Genomic DNA, 18581 nt, shown 5'->3' on the forward strand with positions numbered 1-18581 from the left:
TTTTTCTCATGGTTAAACTGAGGTGATGGGTTTTTGGGAGGAAGACCCCAGAGGTCAGTGCTCTTCCCACACCCTCCTGTCAAGGGTACGGCTGTCCACCTGACTATCACGGTGAGTGTTGACCTGGATCACATGGCTGGGGTTCTGTGTCAGGCTCTCCACTGTAAAGTTACTCTCTTTTCCCTTCCATGCTGCACTTTGGAGAAAACGGAGGCCCAGACACACTGAGGGACTTTCTGATGTAGCAGAGCCAGGTGGGGTGGAAGGCACCTGGGCTCTGCCAAACCATCTGGTCTACCCAGGAGGGCATTGGCCAGGCCTCTGCAGAAGCCCCAGAACAGCCATTTGGAATCCTGCCTCACCTGAGAACTCTGGTGGCTGGCTCCAATCTCTACCTGTCCCGAGTAGATGCAGGGCCCTGTGCTCTGGGGTTGTGCACTTGGTCTCAGGTTTGTAGGAGAGAAACCTCCAGGATTAGCAGTTGCATCCTGTGGGCAAGAACTTTCCTAATGTCCCCTGCCAGCGAGGGAAAAGCCAGGGCTCAAATCCGGCTCTGAGCCTGAGTCCCAAATCTGCAACACTGAGCATTTGGCAGCATTTCCTCTTGGACTGGTTCTGTTGGCCACTGAGTGATGCGGTTTTCAGGAGGGTAGTTTTTTCACTCGCATTTATTCATTCATGCACCCACCCATAGAGCCATCCATCCATCCACCCATCCATCCATCCACCCATCCATCCACCCACCCACCCATCAAGCCACCCATCCATCCACCCACCTGTCCATCATCCACCCTCCCACCCACGCATTGAGTCAAGCACGGTGCCCGGCTCTGGACACAGGGTCAGAGGAGCCACCCCTGCCCTTGAGGAGCCCACAGTCCTGGTGACCTTCGCAGTTCCAGCCATCTCCCTTGTGGAGCCTGGGACCTTTAGGCTCGTCTATCTCCTGAGTCCCCTGCGACGCCCCATACTGGCACAGATGATGGCTCAAGCCTGCACCGTCACATTTGCATTTTGTACCCTTTTGGTCTCAGTTTTGCAGAGGAAACTTTTCTGGAAGTCTTAAAAAAACTGAAGAAAAAAACATACAGGAAATCATGTCTTGTGTTCTTTGTAGCGAATCTTGTGCTAATTTTGAACCTGGCTTTATTTTTCTTTATTTTTAAATCCTGAATCTTGAGTGTGAAGAGAGAAGCTTCCCCCAGTGGAGCAGCAGCCTCAGCCCTGGGCCTGCAGTGAGAGGTGGGGATGAGAGGACCTGGCGCAGGGTGGTGAGGACCAAACACACGCACAGAGCCTGGATAGGGTCGGGCCACGAAACAGCTGAATGCATGCAGCTGCCACTGCCCTAAGGGAGCCTCTAAGAAGGCTGGAAACACCCAGATGTCAAGGTGGGTGAATGATGTGAATGCTGCTGCCAGCCACAGCCAAGTGCAACTGTGAGGAGGCACGATGTGCTGGCTGTGAACGCTACTTGGTGACAGGCAAGCTGCCTGGATCCTGACTCTGTCACCAGCCAGTTGTGTGGTTTTGGGCAAGTGTCTCCATCTCTCTGTGCTCCAGTGTCCTCAATTGTAAAGTAGGGGTGATGCTGACAGAACCTACTTCTCAAGGTCAGTGTGAAGGTACAAGGAACACATTCAGGTGCTGTTCCCAGGGGATGTGAATTCCCTGGCACTTCTGGTTCCTGCCCAGGCAGCATGGCAGACATAGGTGGCCAGAGAAAGCCATCAGGTGAAGAAATTCAGGTGTCCAGCTGGCACTGGAGGGTGAGGGTGAGGAGGACGGGTGACCCACAGTAATTGCTGTGTGGTATCTGGATAGCACCCCCAAGTTCAAGAGAAACTCCCCCCAGCAGAGCTCGTGCATTCTCAGGTGTGTTAGTGGCATTGCCAGCTGGGGATTTCAGGTTACCTCCAGCTCCTCTTCCTCTGCCATTTCCTAGGTTGTGCTTTCCCAGGCCAGGCCTGGGTCTTCTCATGTGACTACTCCCATGACATAGCCACCACCCTTCACTGACAACTTCCAAATCCATGTCTTTAGCACCAATGCAATGGATTCCAGAACTGTCTAAGGAACACCCCCTGGACTTCTCTGCCCAGATGGTCCACAGGCACCTCAAGCTCTAAATAACTTAACTCCAATTTCTCATTGCAACCCACTCTCTCACCCCCAGAGCCTGCTCCTCCTCCTGGCTTCTCTGTCTGTGGTATGCAGAGCTGCAGACACTAGACACCTAAGGGTCATCTGGCTGCCTCGCTCCCTCAGGCCACCGCTGTCTCTTGCCTGAACTAATGCCACAGTGGGGCAGCTGTTTCCCCTACAAACATTCCAGTCTCTCTCTACATAGCAGACAGAGCATCTTTAGCTACACAATCTGACCACATCCCAGCTCCCCAACTTACACCCTCTCACGACTCAGAGCTGCTAGCTGCCACTAGCTTTATGTGGCCTATCCAAATTTAAATCAATTAAAATGAAGTCATGACAGCCTCCCAGCAGGTCTCCAGTTTGCTTGCTGTGCTCCACCATTCATGCCAGAGCCAGAGAGAACATTCTAGAACTTGGCTCTGATGGGGACAGTGACCAACTTCTACCCTCTGCTGCATCACCAATGAATGGCTCCTGCATGCTGAGCCTCACGGATGCTCTCATCCACCGCTGCGGCCGCCTCTTCCTGCCTCCCTTCCAGATCCTGCTCTCCCCTTTCCCTTGCAAGCCATGCCTCCAGGCTCGCCCCCCTCCCTCCTCTCCCCTTGCTGGTCCACACCTACTCCCCCTCCAAGGTCCCACATGACATGTTTGCTGGTTGCCCCTGGAAGACAGAGCTTCCTCCTCTGCTTGTGACGAGCTCTTCACCTGGAGGCCATGGCACTGGGATCATCCAGCTTTGAGGGGACCCTGGCTGGATGACAGACATACCTGGAGGCTAGTGAAGCTTCAACTCCAGCGCTCCTTTCTAGCTTGGTTATTTATCAGGACATGTGCCGAGTTGTGTATGTATCTTCATCTTAAAGAGGGCCCCTCTTCAAGCTGTTCAAGCAGCAGACCCACAAACCTAGATCCACTCTGGGCAGGCCATTTGGCCCTGATAATCTGTTTCCTCATCATTAAAATAGGAATAATAAGACCAAGCTTATGGGATTGCCATAATGGCCCCTCTTCAAGCTGTTCAAGCAGCAGACCCACAAACCTAGATCCACTCTGGGCAGGCCACTTGGCCCTGATAATCTGTTTCCTCATCATTAAAATAGGAATAATAAGACCAAGCTTATGGGATTGCCATAACGATCAAATAAAGGAAAGGGCAATCAGCTCCTCAGCATAACACCCAGAATGTGTGTCCAAAGTTGGACAATACTGTTTGATTGATAGAATAAATAAGTGTTCGGTAAATCACAGTTACTAGGATTAAAAGCACAAATTGATTGGTGTGCTGACTTAGTCCTCTGTAATCTGGTGGGGTGGGCATTACTGGTGCCCCATTTTACAGATGAAAACACTGAACCTTAGAAGTGATTTTGTGTGTCAGACAGCTGCCCACTGGTGGAGCTGGGTCTGTGTGGCTCAGGGAGCTGAGTTCCCTGCTGGGATGGTGCTATCTCCCTGGTAAGGTCATTTAGAGTGGATTCTGCTTGTAGAACGTTCCTGCCCTGAGCACAGACACAGGCCAGGAGGGACAGTGTCAGCTAGGGGAGCCACGTGACATGCTCCGGCTCCTTTACCTGACTCTTCTGCTTTTTATTTCAGCTCTTCTCATTCTGAATTTCGTTTCATCTCAGGTCCCTACCTTGACACTCACATGAGAGGAGAGTGAAGTTTCAGGACCCTGCACATCAAGGTAGTTCCACAGTGACGAGGTGTGTGCTCCCGAGATTACTCATGCTGCTTTCTGATAAGAAAAGTGAAAACGTGAAGTTGAAAACTGAAGATGCCCAGCAACTTCCTGAATCCAGCTCTCCACGTCCTGTCCTAAGGAACAGGCGACTCCCAAAAAGGAGTCGTGGGTGGAGGTCCCACATTTTGTCAGCCCTGGAAGGGGAACCAGTTAGGGGAGGTCTGGTTTCAGGATCTCACCTCACTCACCGGTGGGGGGATGGGGAGGGTCCCCCCGGCAGGGAGTCTGGACTCCATGATGTGCTTGGCCGGGGTGGCCCCGTCCCTCTTTCGGCCCCCTGCGCTGGGCAGCCAGACCCTGCATCTTCCTGAGCAGCCGCCCGCTTTGCCATGTGGTAGGGCCCACTGTTGCAACATGAGCTGCTGAGGTTTCTGTGGCCCCTCTGGCCAGAAGCTGGCCCAGGTGCTGTGGGCAGGACATGTGCAAGAGACTGAATTAGACCCCCTGGGAAAAGACACCACTCTGTTTTTCAGGCCTCGTCTCTGGATCGACATCCCATAACTGACATTGAAGCCTGTGTCTGGCCTTGGGTCAGGCCGGCTCAGTAGTGAAGGGTCTTGGTCAGACACCCTGGGTGGGGGTCCTGCCTCCTCCACTTATGTGCTGTGTAATATTGGCAAGCTGTTTCCCTGAAGGGGCCTCAGTTTCCTCATTTGTAGAATGGGGAAATCAACAGGATCTACCCCACCTGCATCCCAGGGGGGGCTTTGAGGATTGAGCAAATAAATGCCCACAAAGCGCTCATCGTGGCAACATTTACCGAATGAAGGCTGGTGAGAGGAGTTCAGAAAGTCCTGCTTACCTGAGACACAGGACCTGATACACCCATTTAAAAAAACCTTTTACTGGGAAATAATTTTAAATGTACAGAAATGTTGTAAGAACAGTACAAAGAACACTCATAGATTTTATTCAGGTTCGCCTGTTTTTTGTAATGCTTTATTGAGCTAGAACTCACACACCATGCAGTTCACCCACTTGAAGTGGCCTTTAACATATGCACAGAGTCATGCAGCCATCACCACAGTCAATTTTAGGACACTTTCATCACCTTCCGCCCCAAAACCCACAACCCTTAGCTGTCGCCCCTCACCTGTCATTAATATTTTTTGTCAAGTGTTAATACTTTCATGCATCCTCTCCACCCATGGTTTCCAACATTTTTGAGTCTTAGGGACCCTTTTAAATATTTAGATACTCTGCCGAGGCCCTGTATTCATGCATTTGTTCAACACATGTTTGTTGAGAACCTGCTGCATGTCAAACCTGGTCCTAGGAGCTGTGGTTGCAGCAAAGAGCAAAACACATGTGGGCCTGCTGGTCACCTGGGGGGTGGGGACATAATCAAAAGCTGAGAGAAATCAGTAAGTCACAGCATGGAAGGTGCTAGAAGGGTACAAGGGAAAGAGCTGCTGGAGGGTGCAGTGGAGGGGAGTGAGGGCAGGCTTCCGGCGTCTATGGTGAGGTGGGGGATGGGAGATGGGAAAGCCTGGACAGAGGGGACTGCCTGGGGGCTGGCTCCAGCTGGGAAGGAGCACGCTCCATGAAGAACCAGAAAAATGGCCGCTTTCTAGCTGGAGGGTGGAGGAGGACCAGAGACAAGCCAGCTGAGGCTGAGGGGTGCGTGGGGAGACCAGACCCCATGGGCCTGTAGCGGCCTTCACATTGTCATCCCCATGGATTGGGGAGCTTCGTAATGATCAGTTGCGGTGCTGCATTCTCTAACACGCTTCAGTCAACAGTTCATCACGGCGGCTGAGAAGCTGCTCAATGATGGCCAGGGACACATGTTTGAGAAAGAGTATCTGCCATATGAAGTCTTGTGAGGACTTCCTGGGTCCCTCAGGAGGCCATGTCCTAGCAGTTGGGCTCCATTGTTTTAGACTCCCTTTATTTCAGCATTTTATAAACTTTGTCCCATAGGATACTGACCTGTTTTGCAACTCAACCAAAAAACCCCAAAAGTTTTGAAGCCAAACAAGTTTTAAAAATACCCTAGTTCTTCTCGGGCATTTCCCAACACACAGGAGCATGTTAAAGGCTCTGATGAGTCCTGCCACACAGAACCCAGTGCTTCCCAAACTCAATAGTCCAGGGAACTCTTTAATTCCAATACTCCCACAAAACTTACAAAACTGGTGCTATGTGGAAGATGCTTTGGAAAACACGGTTTAATTCTGCAAATGAACCAGCTGAGGTGGGGAATGGGAAAGTGTCTTGTTTAAGACAGACAACCAGAGATCGTAACTTCAGATGTGGAGGAGAAGGCCAATGTGAAAAGCAGGAATTGAAGAAGAGCTTTAAAAGGGCTCACTCTTACTACTCTTGAGGAAGAAAGAAGGTGCCCTCTGACAACCGAGAGCCGTGCTGAGCTCACAGTCGGCACACAGTCAGCTGCACTGTTCTCCTGCTGGACATAAACCATCTCACAGAGCACCAGCTGCAGACAAGGTTGCTCCGAGATCATGATAGGGTGAGAAAAGCACAGGTCTCTGTGCTACCCATAAAACATCAACGAGTCCTCTCTCTTGGCTAAAATGAGGAGCAGCTGCTTCTTGACCAATTACAGTTTTATGCTCACACAGGTCTCCCCCTTCTAGAGATGTGATTGACGGAGATACCCAATCAGAGAGCTACCCCCGTTCTGAACACTCAGGGCCTAGTGAACCCCACTTCCTTAGGCCCTCCCTGAGAAGCCCACCCACACACAGCCCAAATCCTACAGGGGGCTCTCCCTAACACTCTCTCACCCCGAGGTTCCTGTGGGGAGCCCTGGCCCTCACTGCAAGGAGAGATAAGCCTGACTCTTCAACCACAGGGAGTGCCTGGACATCGACTCTCAAAACTACATAATCTTCCAAACTAAACACCTGTCTTTCCTTTATAAATGAAACATCTTTCTGAAGATGTATGGAATTTGTTTTGCAAAAATATTCATGGTGACTAGTCTTGAGTGACTGTGTTTTCAAAGTGAGCCTCAACCAGGAAGTGATATGTAATGAGTGACGTAAGACGTATTTTATACCCTGCCCTGCTAGCCCCAACCTAAAGCCAGTCTCTCTCAGCCGGAGCGGAGCTTCCTTCTGTTGCACTGCGTCCCTGCTGCCAGGTGCTGCCAGAGGACTCGGGAGGGTGACACACCCTGTAGAGCTGGGGAGGGTTCACATGTTCTTGGCTAAGGGGAGACATTCAGTGGGGTGTTTGTGATTACCAATCCAGGCTCCATCCCTTGATAACTGAGTGACCCTGGGAGAGCTTCTCCACATTCCTGAAACTTAATTTCTCATCTATGAAGTGGGGGTGCTGACACAAGTACTCATGACTCAGATTTGCTCAGGGATTTTATTCTATTTTATTTATTTATTTATTTTTCTTTTTGGAACGGTAAGGGCATTGCAACCCTTGGCATGGTGTGGTCTGCACCATGCTCAGCCAGTGAGCGCACCAGCCATCCTTATATAGGATCCGAACCCGCGCCCTCAGTGCTATCAGGGCCGCACTGACCCGAGTGAGCCACAGGGCCGGCCCGATGACTGCTCAGGGATTTTAGAGGACAGCACAGGTGAAGTGTTTAGCCAGTGCTCTGTTGGCAAATGGTGATGGTCGTTGCTACTGCTGTCATTGTTATTATTATCTAAACCATAATGGTCAGCTGCATCTTTGGTCAGAGTTCTTTCTAGGATAGATTAAGTTAGCAATCCAAGATGCCCACTGGAATGACCCTGGGGAGCTTTAAAAACCACTGATGCCTGGGTGCCATCCCAAGACTAGGAGTAGACTAGAGCATCCAGGGTTAAGAGCAGCTGTTCTAGATTTGGTGCTGAGACAAACAGGACGTGGCTTTCCTTTTGCTTAAATATACACTGCTCTGTTGAGTGAGCAAGAACGGACGACCCTAATGATCTGTCCATGGGGCCCTGGGCCCAGAGTTACACCCCCAGGGCCATCTTTAGGTGCACCATGCTGGCTGCTCCAAGCCCAGGGACTGTGGGCATCGCAGGGAGACAGTCAGCACCAAACCCCACATCCCTCTTGAAGGAGATAAAAGCAGCTAACGCTTGTTGGGTGCTTCCCATGCACCAAAGCCTGCTGAGAGCTGCATACGCACATGTTCATTCAGTGCCCACAGCCCTGCAAGGCAGGTGGATTAGTTTCCAATTGCTGCTGTGACAAATTACCATAACCTTGGGGTCTTAAAAAGACACAAATTTATCTCACGGCTCTGGAGGGCAGAAGTCCGACATGGGTCTCCCAGGGCTAAAATCAAGATTTTGGCAGTGCTGTGTTCCATCCTAAGGCTTTGAGAGGAATTCACTTTCTTGTCTTTTCCAGCTTCTAGAGGCTGCCTGAATTCCTTGGCTCCTGGTCCTTGCCTCCACCTGCAGAGCCAGCAATGGCCAGGTGAGTCCTTACATCACACTGCTCTGGCTCTCTCTTCTGCCTCCTGCTTCTACCTTAAAGGACCCTGTGATTACAGTGGGCCCACTGGATAATCCAGGATCATCTCTTTGTTTTAAAATCAACTGATTAGCAACCTTAATTCCCCCTGCAACCGTAATTCCCCTTTGCCATGTAACCTAAGATGTTGACAAGGTTCTGGGGCTTAGGGTGTGAACATCTTTGGGGGGATCATTGCCTACCACAGTACTTTCTGCTCATTGTTTCCATTTTGGAGATGGAGAAATTGAGGCTCAGCATGGCCATGTAACCTAAGATGTTGACAAGGTTCTGGGGCTTAGGGTGTGAACATCTTTGGGGGGACCATTGCCTACCACAGTACTTTCTGCTCATTGTTTCCATTTTGGAGATGGAGAAATTGAGGCTCAGCATGATTAAGCGGCTTTCCTGAGACCCCACAGTGAACAAGGGCTCTGGTGGGATCCTGGGACCCCTCGTGTGTGGCTCTGAGGGCCACACTCCTCTGTTTTCATCCTCTGCAGCCTGACTCATGCCATCTACTTCCACATTTTCATTCTCCATGACCCTGGGGCTCATCCCAGTCCCGCGGGGCTGTGCAGATGCAGAAACCACACAGGAGGCGGGGGTGGGGGTGCTCAGTCCCTGCCGATTCCCAGCCCCCTCGCTTCGCAGATGGGCTTCAACCAAACACCTCACCACACCCTTCTAAGCCAGTTTCTGTTCATTTAATTGGATCTGTTGCGTGTGGAGCCGAGACCAGCTGGGAACGGAGAGGGAGGTAAAAATAATAAACCGTTAAGACTCCGGAACCAACTGGAATGGCTCTTGATGCCTTTTATTTTTAATTTTGGAGACTAACTAATTACAATCCCTCCCTTCTTTGATGGCTGGTTTTCCATCTGTAGGTCCATTTGTGGGGGAGCGGGTTTGGGAGTGAAGGCTTACAGGGTCAATATTCACCAGCATTTTGGGTGGGATGTACGATTTGGAGGGGGCGAGCTGCAATTATAAAGCAGCATCTTTAATGAGGTGTTGTTTCCAGTGAAGGTGGTGCGTACTGGTGCCAGCTCCATGTCCAAGGAATTAAGAAAATAGTAATTGAGGCATAATCTCAGGGCTGGGAGGCCGATACCAAAGCCCACCCACCTCTGTTTGTAGTTAGGATAGGGACGGCCCAAGGGTACCCCACCTGGCCCCGGCCACACAGAGTGAGCCTTGCACTGGGGCTTGAACCTGGGCTTCTGCGGTCAAGGTGCTTGTCAAGGGCGCCAGGCAGGCTGGTGACGTGTCTTAGAAGATGCTCCCTTGCAGCTCCCCTTTCTTCTCTCTCACTGATGCTCCCCTGAAGCCAGGCTCCCCCTGAGGATTCCAGCAGCTGCTGTAGGAATGAGTCCAGTTTGGGGTCTCATCTTTGCATTTTTTCCATGTGTGCTGAATTTATTTTTGCAATGAATATTTATATATATTTTAATTATCAGGAAGACACAATTTATATAGTATTTCCATTTTGGAAAAAGAAACAGCAGTGATTCCCATCACATAGAAACCTGCGCTTGGAGGCAGATAAGGAAGCCCCCAGCCTCTGTAGATGCTGGGCGTGGCTCCTGGCACAGGCCCCATGGAGGGAGCCAGTCCAGGCTCAGATGCTGCCACTTCGGGGCCTCACTTAGCAAATACCAGATGCCTTCCCTGCTGGTGCATGTCACACCCTGGTGCGTGGAAGGCAAAGGGACTTTCAGTAGCTAGGGTTGGGAGGGGCCAGCCTGTCCCCTCCTGGTGGCTTTGGGGGCTCCCCCTGGCTTCCAGTGATGCTGGTTGCTGGAAGGGCTTCTCCTCACCAGGTCTGGGTTGGTGACCACCCTCCAACCCATGACTCCATGGCTTTCTCAGGGGAGCCTGGGGGACTCCAGTTGTCCACACACCCCACTTTCTTCTGGGCTGCTCCACATGTCCTGCAGCTCACATGAGCCCCCTCTCTCTGGCTCACCCCACGTGGGCTCACTCACCATCTCTGCCTCTGTGCTGGGACTCCCAGGAGTGTGGGGAGATGTCCAGAGACTCCCCCACCAGCGAATTGTGATGGGTGGGAGAGTTTGGTGGATGCAGTGAGGTCAGGGAAGGCAGCTCGGAGGAGCTGATGTCTGAGTTGAGTGTCAAAGGCTCAGTCAAGCACAGAGCTGAGCAGGGCAGGCCAGGTGCTTCAAGCCCAGGGTGCAGCATAAGCAAAGGCATGGGGTGGTGGGAGAGAGGGAGTCCAGTGTCCTTAAGAAACACCAGCCAGCTTGGCCTGGCTGGCACTGGGGAAGGGGGTAGTTTGGGGACAGACGGAGGGGAGGCAGAGAGGAGGCAGGGGCCGGATGTGAGGATCCCTGGGGACCCCTTTGGGGTCTTGTTTTCCACATTGAGGGGCAGTGGCAGCTGGGGAAGGGGTTTGCAGGCTCTGCTTCACCTGCTAGCTGTGGTACGGAGCCTGGGGCTGCGTGGAGAGTAGCTGGGAGCCCACTAAGCTCCTCCCGGGTGGGGCAGGGGACACTAACCTCAGGCAGGAGCGAGAACCCACATGCCTGACGGATGGGGCATGAGTGGGAGATGTTTTGTCCCAGCAGGAGTTAGAAGGGAACCCCTGGTGACTCAAATGGATCTTGAATGGTGGCATTTCAGGCAGAGGCCAGGGATGTATTTTGGGGAGAGGCCTTTTTCAGGTGTCCTTCAAGAATATGTGCCCACCTCCCCCGCCGCCTGTTCTCGCTATGCTTTGGGCAAGGCCACTCAGGAGTAAGAGTCTCTCATTCCTGAGGGTCCATGTGGCCCAGGGCGTAGCGTCCCCCGGGGTTGGCTGGGTTCCAGGAGGCAGCGGTGAGAAAACCCAAAAAGCTGGGGCGTGGGGGGAGGTTGGTATCAGGAGGAAGGGAAACCGGTCTTTCTCATCGCCTCCCTCACTCAGCATTGGTTCGGTTTGAACACATTTTCCTCCTTAATTTTTTTGAAATTATAAAAATAATACAGCAACCGCATTATATAAAATTTGAAGAAGGAAAAATGAACTGTGCCTTATGTTCCTGCCACCCCAACCCAACAGCCACCGGTCCTCACTCTGGCACCAGACTGTGTTTTGAGCTGTAATTTTTTTTAACTTATTATATCATGCCCGTTCCCCTCATTGCTACACCGTCTTCATCACTGTCGTTCAGAGAGCTTGGAGCACCTGCACCGCCATCTATCAAAGCATCCCTGTGTGGGTGGCCACTTAGGCTGTTTGTAAATGTCTATTTGTTTCTGTTTGATTACTCTCTTAGGATAATGCTGGCAAGGGGCATTACTTGGTGGCCAATATGACACGGTCCCTGGTCACTTCAACTCATCCCCTATCCCTTGCACCCCCAATCCACGGCAGCCACATGGGCCCCTTGCTATCTGCAAACATGGTGTGTGTGTTCATACCTCAGGGCCTTTGCACTGCTGCCTCAGCCTCTACTTTGTCCAGGGATCTGCTCAAATGTCACCTGCTTAGCGAGGCCTGCCCTCACTTTTTCTTCTGTTGTCCCACTTTGTTCTTGGGGACACTTGTCACCCACTGACATGATGCAGTTGGTGGCCTCCCACCGGGTGGTAGGCACCCTGAGGGCAGGGATAGGTCCCATGTGCTGGTGCATCTCCAGATCCTGCCTGTGCCTGGCACACAGGAGGGACTCAATGAGTACTTCTTGAGTGAACATTTTCAGGCCTCGACATGGATTACTAATTGTTTACAGAAGGTGTGGTCATGTCCCAGTGCTCGTCAGTTGCTGGCTCCTACAAAGGGATCCAGGGGCAATTTCTGGTAGGGATTTTTCTTGGAGACAAGTCCTGATTCATTCATGCCTCCAAAAACGCCATTGTGAATGCTCTCTGGGTGGCAGGTGCTGGGCTAGATCCCAGATGAAAGAACAGGTCTCTGCCTTCAGAAGAGCACATTTTTAGGCACTGTTCGACGACTTTGAGTCCTGGAGATTTCAGGCTACAACCAGAGACACAGCTAAAGCAAAATGTCATCAGGGTCCACTCAGTCACTGTGGCAGGGATGGCCACTTTAGAGGCCAAGGTGTGTGTGGCCAGGTGTGACCTGCCCTCAGGGTGGCCTGAACTGAACTCATCCCAAATCCAAACTTGGATCTCTTAGCTCAGAGTTCTTGATCTGAATCTGACACAGATGACCAACTGGACACAATCTTTTGCTTTTGGGGGAAGATTTTTTCTTCGTAACAAATTAAGGCTGCACAGATATTCTACTGACTTGTAGGGTAAGATATGGTAATTTCGAAAAGTAAGGAAGTTGAATCAGCTCATGCTGCACACGTGTTTAAGAACAGGTTCTCTTCGAACCTCTCTTCTGTCCTCCTTGGCTTTGCTTCTGCAGCAGGGCTCTGGATGGATGGATCCTGTTGGCCAGTGTGACCCAAGCAAAGAGCAGAGGAGAGCACAAGGCTGGGTTCCAAGCTGGACTCCGACACCAGCTCGCCGTGTGGCCTTGAGCGTGTCACTCACCCTCTCTTTCTCAGCGTCCTCCTGGGCAGACTTTCCAAGCAAGAAAAGGGTTTGTGCAGAGCTCACTGGGGAGCAGAGCAGGGTAAGATACATGGCGGTCTTAATCCCTATGGCTGATGACAATCTTGGTGAAGTAAGGTAACCTGTGTGAGACACTCAGCGCACAGTGGGCGCTCAATCTTGGTAGAGGCTGGTTCTCTTGCAGTTTCTCTTGTGAAACAGTTGCTTGGGGTTTATTCGTTCGCTCAGACCCCAGTACCCAGGAGGCAAACCATCTGTAGGGTAACGGTTAAGGCTTTGACCTGGCTTCTGGTCCTGGCTCAGCTGCTTATGATCTCATGGCTTTGGACATATGGCTTAAACACCCTGGGATGGGTGTCCTCATCTCTATAGTGGAGATGATAATGGTTTCTATCTCCTCTGGCTGTTGATAATAAAAATAAATGGAAAGGCCTTAGCTCAATGTCTTGTGCACTGGAAGCCACTCAGCACGGGCAGTCAATGATTATAAATATTAATAAACTGTCTTAGACAGATGAATATCTGACCAGTTTGGAAAACTCCATTCCAAAGGGCTATGGAGGTGCCTCTTACTGCAATTTAGTTTATGTGGTTGGGATGAAAGAGTCCACGGGGTCTGGGTCCCTGCTGTCCCCCTGGTGCTGTCAGCCTGGGCTCTGTGGCAGAGGTACAGGGCTGCCTCACCATGTCCAGGGAGATCACAGGAGGTGCTCAGTAGAGTATCCTTTGTTCAGGGTGATGGCAATGACCAGGCAAAGGGAATTCGACTTTATCCCTGCCAGCAATTGGCCCAAGCTCTTAAAGACTCCAGGCCTCAGTTTCTACCTTTACCAACCAGGATACAAATGCCTGCCCTGACCAGTGTCTCAGGTTGAGAAGTCACACGAAGGGTGTGAGGGCCGCATGGTGCAGGGTGTGCTGGTGTGTTCCCAGGAGTGACTCCCATGTCCTCAGGGCTCATGGTATGCTGGCTGCTTTCCACGGAAAATTCTTGCAGCAGCCCCGTGGGGTTATTGGTTGTCAGCAGTCCCATATTACAGCTGGGAAACCAAGGCTTGAAGAGGTGGAGGGTCTTGCCCATCATCCCACAGGAAGGGGTGGACTGGAATTTGACCCCCAAGACTATCTCCTTAGGAGCTGGCACTTTTAGCCATCATTGAGGTGGACAACACTGAACATCACCGAATTCTCCCAGTGATCTTGTGACAGCCCTGCACAGCATTGGCCAGCTGGGGCTGGGGGACTGCTCCCTGCATGCGAAGATCTGGGCCCTGTCCCCAGTGGCTCCAACTCTGTTGGCCTCAGACAGGGCCTGGGATTTGCATCTTACTAAACCCAACAGGTGGTCCTGGTACACGTGGCTAGTGACACTTGGAGAAACCACTCACGAGAAGAATCCAGCCTCCCTCAGCCTCCTCTTCCCCAAACTCTAACCACCGGTGAGGACTCTGACTGTGCAGGTGCCGGCGTCTGTGTGAGCCGCAGTTTCTCCCCACAAGAGCAGGAACCGGTACTAGGAAATCCTGCTTTCGCTGGTGCTAATTACAGAAAGGAGACAAAACCCTACAGAGTCTTAGATCTGGAAGGACACCTGGAAATCGTGCCATGCTCTGTTTTCTTTTTAATTTAAAAAATATACTTTATTTTTTAGAGCAGTTTTAGGTTCACAGCAAGATTGAGCAGATAGTACCCCCCGACCCCAACACAGGCACAGCCTCCTCCACTGTCAGCATCCTGACTCAGTGCACATTTGCTACAATCGATGATGCTACACTGATACGTTGTTGTCATCCACCCAAAGTCCGCAGTTTACATGAGGGTTCACTCTTGGTGTCATACATTCCATGGGTTTGGATAGTGCTTAGTGACATGCATCCACCATCACAGTACCCTGCAGAGTGGTGTCACCGCCCTACAAAGTCTCTCCACTCTGCCTGTTCATCCGCCCTAAAGTGCTGTTTTAAGCTGGAAAATCCAGTTGCAGTCGGATGTATTCAGGATAAACACAGCAGCCTTCTCAGAGCATCCACTTTAATAAAAGATGGGGGGCGGGGATAAAGTAATATAACTGGTCATTAAAAGTGTTTTATTAAAAGCAAAAATAATGTTTTGTGAAGTAATTGCAAAATACACAGGATTTTAAAGATAAGACCAGATACTTCAGAGAAATTTGGACATTTTCAAGTTGTATGCTGGTAGGAATTTAACAACTGGCTCTCCAGACAAAAAAAAGTGTTTGCCAATTTCCATGGTGTAAGTGCTCCCCCAATGGCTGATCTTGAGCCACCAGCGTGATGTTGCTGAAGGTGGAGTTGGGAGAGACGGGCACAGTCGACTCTCGCAGGCTGGGGCAGGCCGATCCAGCACAGCAGGGCCTTGTTGACTTCTGGCGAGTGAATCAGATTTCTCTGTAGATTGTGAAAAGTTTGGAGGTGGAGAGGCCAGAGAGGTGGAAAAATGGATTCTAAGTCTCTCGGGGAGATAGTAAAAATGACAGAATTAGGATCTGGCTGCTGGCCTGCAGACAAGCAAGCTCATTGTTCACGTGCTGAGTCCTAAATTCCGAGTAGTTACTAAAAAACTTATCTGTCATGTGACAAGAAATATTGTTATAAATAAAATGACACTCTGGGCCCCACAGCCACAAAGATCGTGACAGTAAGCAAGCTTATATTCAAGTGACTACACCTGTTTGTTAGTTCCCTCGGCCAGTCACACACTCTCTTGTGAGCGGATGGAGAACGTGTGGACCGAGCACCTGCTCTATGCCAGGTGCTGTTTTAGGCCCTGGGGATGCAGACGTGAGCAGGGACATCCAGGACAGTCACCGGGAGTGTGGCTCCATGTGCTCATGGCTTCAGGAGGAAGGTATTAAAGGAGGCCGCAGTGCAGAGCGGGACCTGAGTGGAGTGTTCTGGACTGTTCTGTGTGCCTTGCTAGGCTCTTGCCATGTGTGCTACAGTCGTCTGAGGACTCCTTGCTGGGCAGCAGCTGCTCAGGGCCAGGTGCACCTCATTTCTTTTCCTGATGGCACACCTCACGCAGGCACCTGCCCAGACCAGGTGCGCCGTGGACGCTCATGGAGCAAGTCACAGGGGCTGTTGTGGCCTCCTCGTCACTGTTGCTTTCCCAGCAGTGATGATGGATTTACATGGTCTGATCTTCCTTATATCACCAACATCACACAATTTCAAGTTGTCAACCAAGAGTAATGTTTGGTCTCTTACAAAGATGCTCAGCTGGCCCTGGAGGGATTGAACCGAAAGCAACATCAAGGTGAAAGGTCGAGGTTGGAATCTGACCAGCATGAGTTCAAATTCCATTACTACCACTCCTCACTATGTGGCCTTGTGGGGATCCCCTCTCTGAGCCTCAGTTTTCCCATCTGTACAATGGGGATAAAATGGCTTACCTTTTCGGATTGCTGTGAGGATTAGAAATGATATATTGAAAGTGCCTAGCCTATGTCTGGAAGAGAGGGGCACACGGTAAGTATTAAAAACATCATTAATTTTAGCAGAAGGTCTCAGCATGCCGAAGGAAAAGGGACCCTGGAGATGGTGCATCCCTTAACCTTTCAGATGAGGAAACCAGGAACAGAAAGGGGAAGTCATCTTGCCCAAAGTCATCCAGTGAGTGAGCGTCAACACTGAAACTAACCTGGGGCCATCTCCCAACCTTTTCAAGGAGCTGTGCTGTGGAGTCAGTGACCTTAGGGGCAGCAAGAGGATATCATCTGAAGTCCTGCTTCAGAATGGGCTTACTCTTCCAACGAGAGCAACAGCTCTTTAAGGTGATGAGATAGCCACAAAAGTGCTTTGCAAACTGTAAAGTGCTGTACATTCTTACCAATCACTAGACACATTTACTGGTGCTTGCTACATGCTGGGGAGTGTGCCACGTGCTGTGCATACATTGTCTTATTCAGTCCTGCCCAAAGCCCTGGGAGGGACTTCCTGTTATCATCGCCATACTGTAGACAGGAAAACAGGACCAGAGAGGTGAAGTCACTTGCCAAAGGTCACATAGCTGGGAACAGGCAGAGCTGACACTTGAATCTGGATCCAACTGACTCCAAATTCCAATCTTTGATCACTACACTGAGCTGCCCCTTTGGGGTGTCCTGAAGTTTGTGGCTGGGTAATGTGACCAGTGAGTGTGCTCACCAAGGCAGCTGGGTGTTCCCGGCTGCTGCTGCTGACCAGTCCACGGCTGGGTCTTCCCGAAGTTTTAGAGGGGCCCTCCAAGGCCCAGTGTGCTCTGGCAGTGCAGTACAGCACGGGTCAGAAAAGGAAGCTGACACTGTCTCCCTTTCAGATGAGAAACAGAAGTCGAGTGCCTGGCTACCTCTTACATGGACCCCCGGGCCAAAGACCAAAATACTCTCCTGGCCCTTGAACACCCTCCTGCCCCACATCCCCTGGGCCCCACGAACACCCCCTCACTTCCCAAGTTGTTGAACCCAACCATCCTGTGGGAGGCCAACAGGGCAAAGGTTTGGATCCACTTTGGAAACATCTGGCTCCTGAGGATGTTTCGTGGGAAACTTGTATCCACTTTCACATCCTCAGCTGAGCCAAGGGCAGGTGGGTCTCTCAGAGCCTTGATCTTCCTCCCAGTGCCTTTGCCTTGGAGGCAGATGGACAGAGGAACATGGTCAGAGGGGCTCATGCCGATGCCACATCTCCAGGAATTCTGTCAAGGGGTGCTCAGGGGTCACTCTGGATGGAAAGGAAGGGGGTGGGGCTTGAAATTGTGTTTAAATAGCACTTTAAATAAGAAGCAAGGAAATGTGGATTTTCCGTAAGGAAGTATGTGGGAAGGGCTGATTGAGTTGGAGGTGGGGGCTACACCTATCCCTTGGAACCACCCTGAACTTCTCAAAGGCCAGAACACCCAGAAATCATCCAGAAATGGAAGGAGTGAGCTTTCCATCTCTGCAAATGCACCAGCCCTGCAGATGGGACCCACGGGTTTCACCAGATGGCCTCTGTGATACTGCTGCGTGGAAGTCTTGCTAGGTGGGGCTCCTGGTGTGTGGGCAAGTTGCGTTGAAAGCCAGCCACATTTTGCTCCCCAAGCTGGGTGTCACCCTGGAGGAAGGGTCTCCTTTCCTAAGCCAGGCAAATCAAGCAGACTTACAGAGTAAGGACATCTGCTATGTCACACAACAGGAACGTACAGCAGGTTTCAGGGTTGGCCAGTGTCCTCAAAGACTCAGGTTCTTTCTGTCTCTCTGCTCTGCCAACCTTGACGTTGGCTTTGTCCTTGGGCTGGTCACAAGATGGTGGCAGTGGTGCCAAGTGTTACTTTCAGGTGACAGAATCCAGAGGAAGAGAGACCACCTCTTCCACGGCATCCTCCTAGAAGTGGAGCCCGCTGGCCAGCTTCATCTTACATTTCATCAGCCAGAACTGGGTCACATGCCCATTCCTGGACCAGTCACTCTCGAGGGGTGGGATTATATGACTAGCTTAGACTAATTATAGGGCATGGACTGGAAGCTGAGGGCCAAGCTCAGTCTCTATCACGGCCTGGAAGACCATGATGCTCTTGGAGGGCTCTTTCCTCTGGACATCCAGCTCTCCTAATTCATCTGTATTAAAATGTGCAGAGTAGCCTCCCCAAACACAGAACAGCCGCATTGGAGACTCTAAGTTTCAGGACCCCACCCCTGCTCCATGCCCCTGCCACTGTCCGACCAATATCCCTCGGCTAA

The sequence above is a fragment of the Galeopterus variegatus genome, unplaced genomic scaffold (assembly GCF_000696425.1).
Source record: "Galeopterus variegatus unplaced genomic scaffold, G_variegatus-3.0.2 Scaffold357, whole genome shotgun sequence".
NCBI classification, from domain to species: Eukaryota; Metazoa; Chordata; class Mammalia; order Dermoptera; family Cynocephalidae; genus Galeopterus; species Galeopterus variegatus.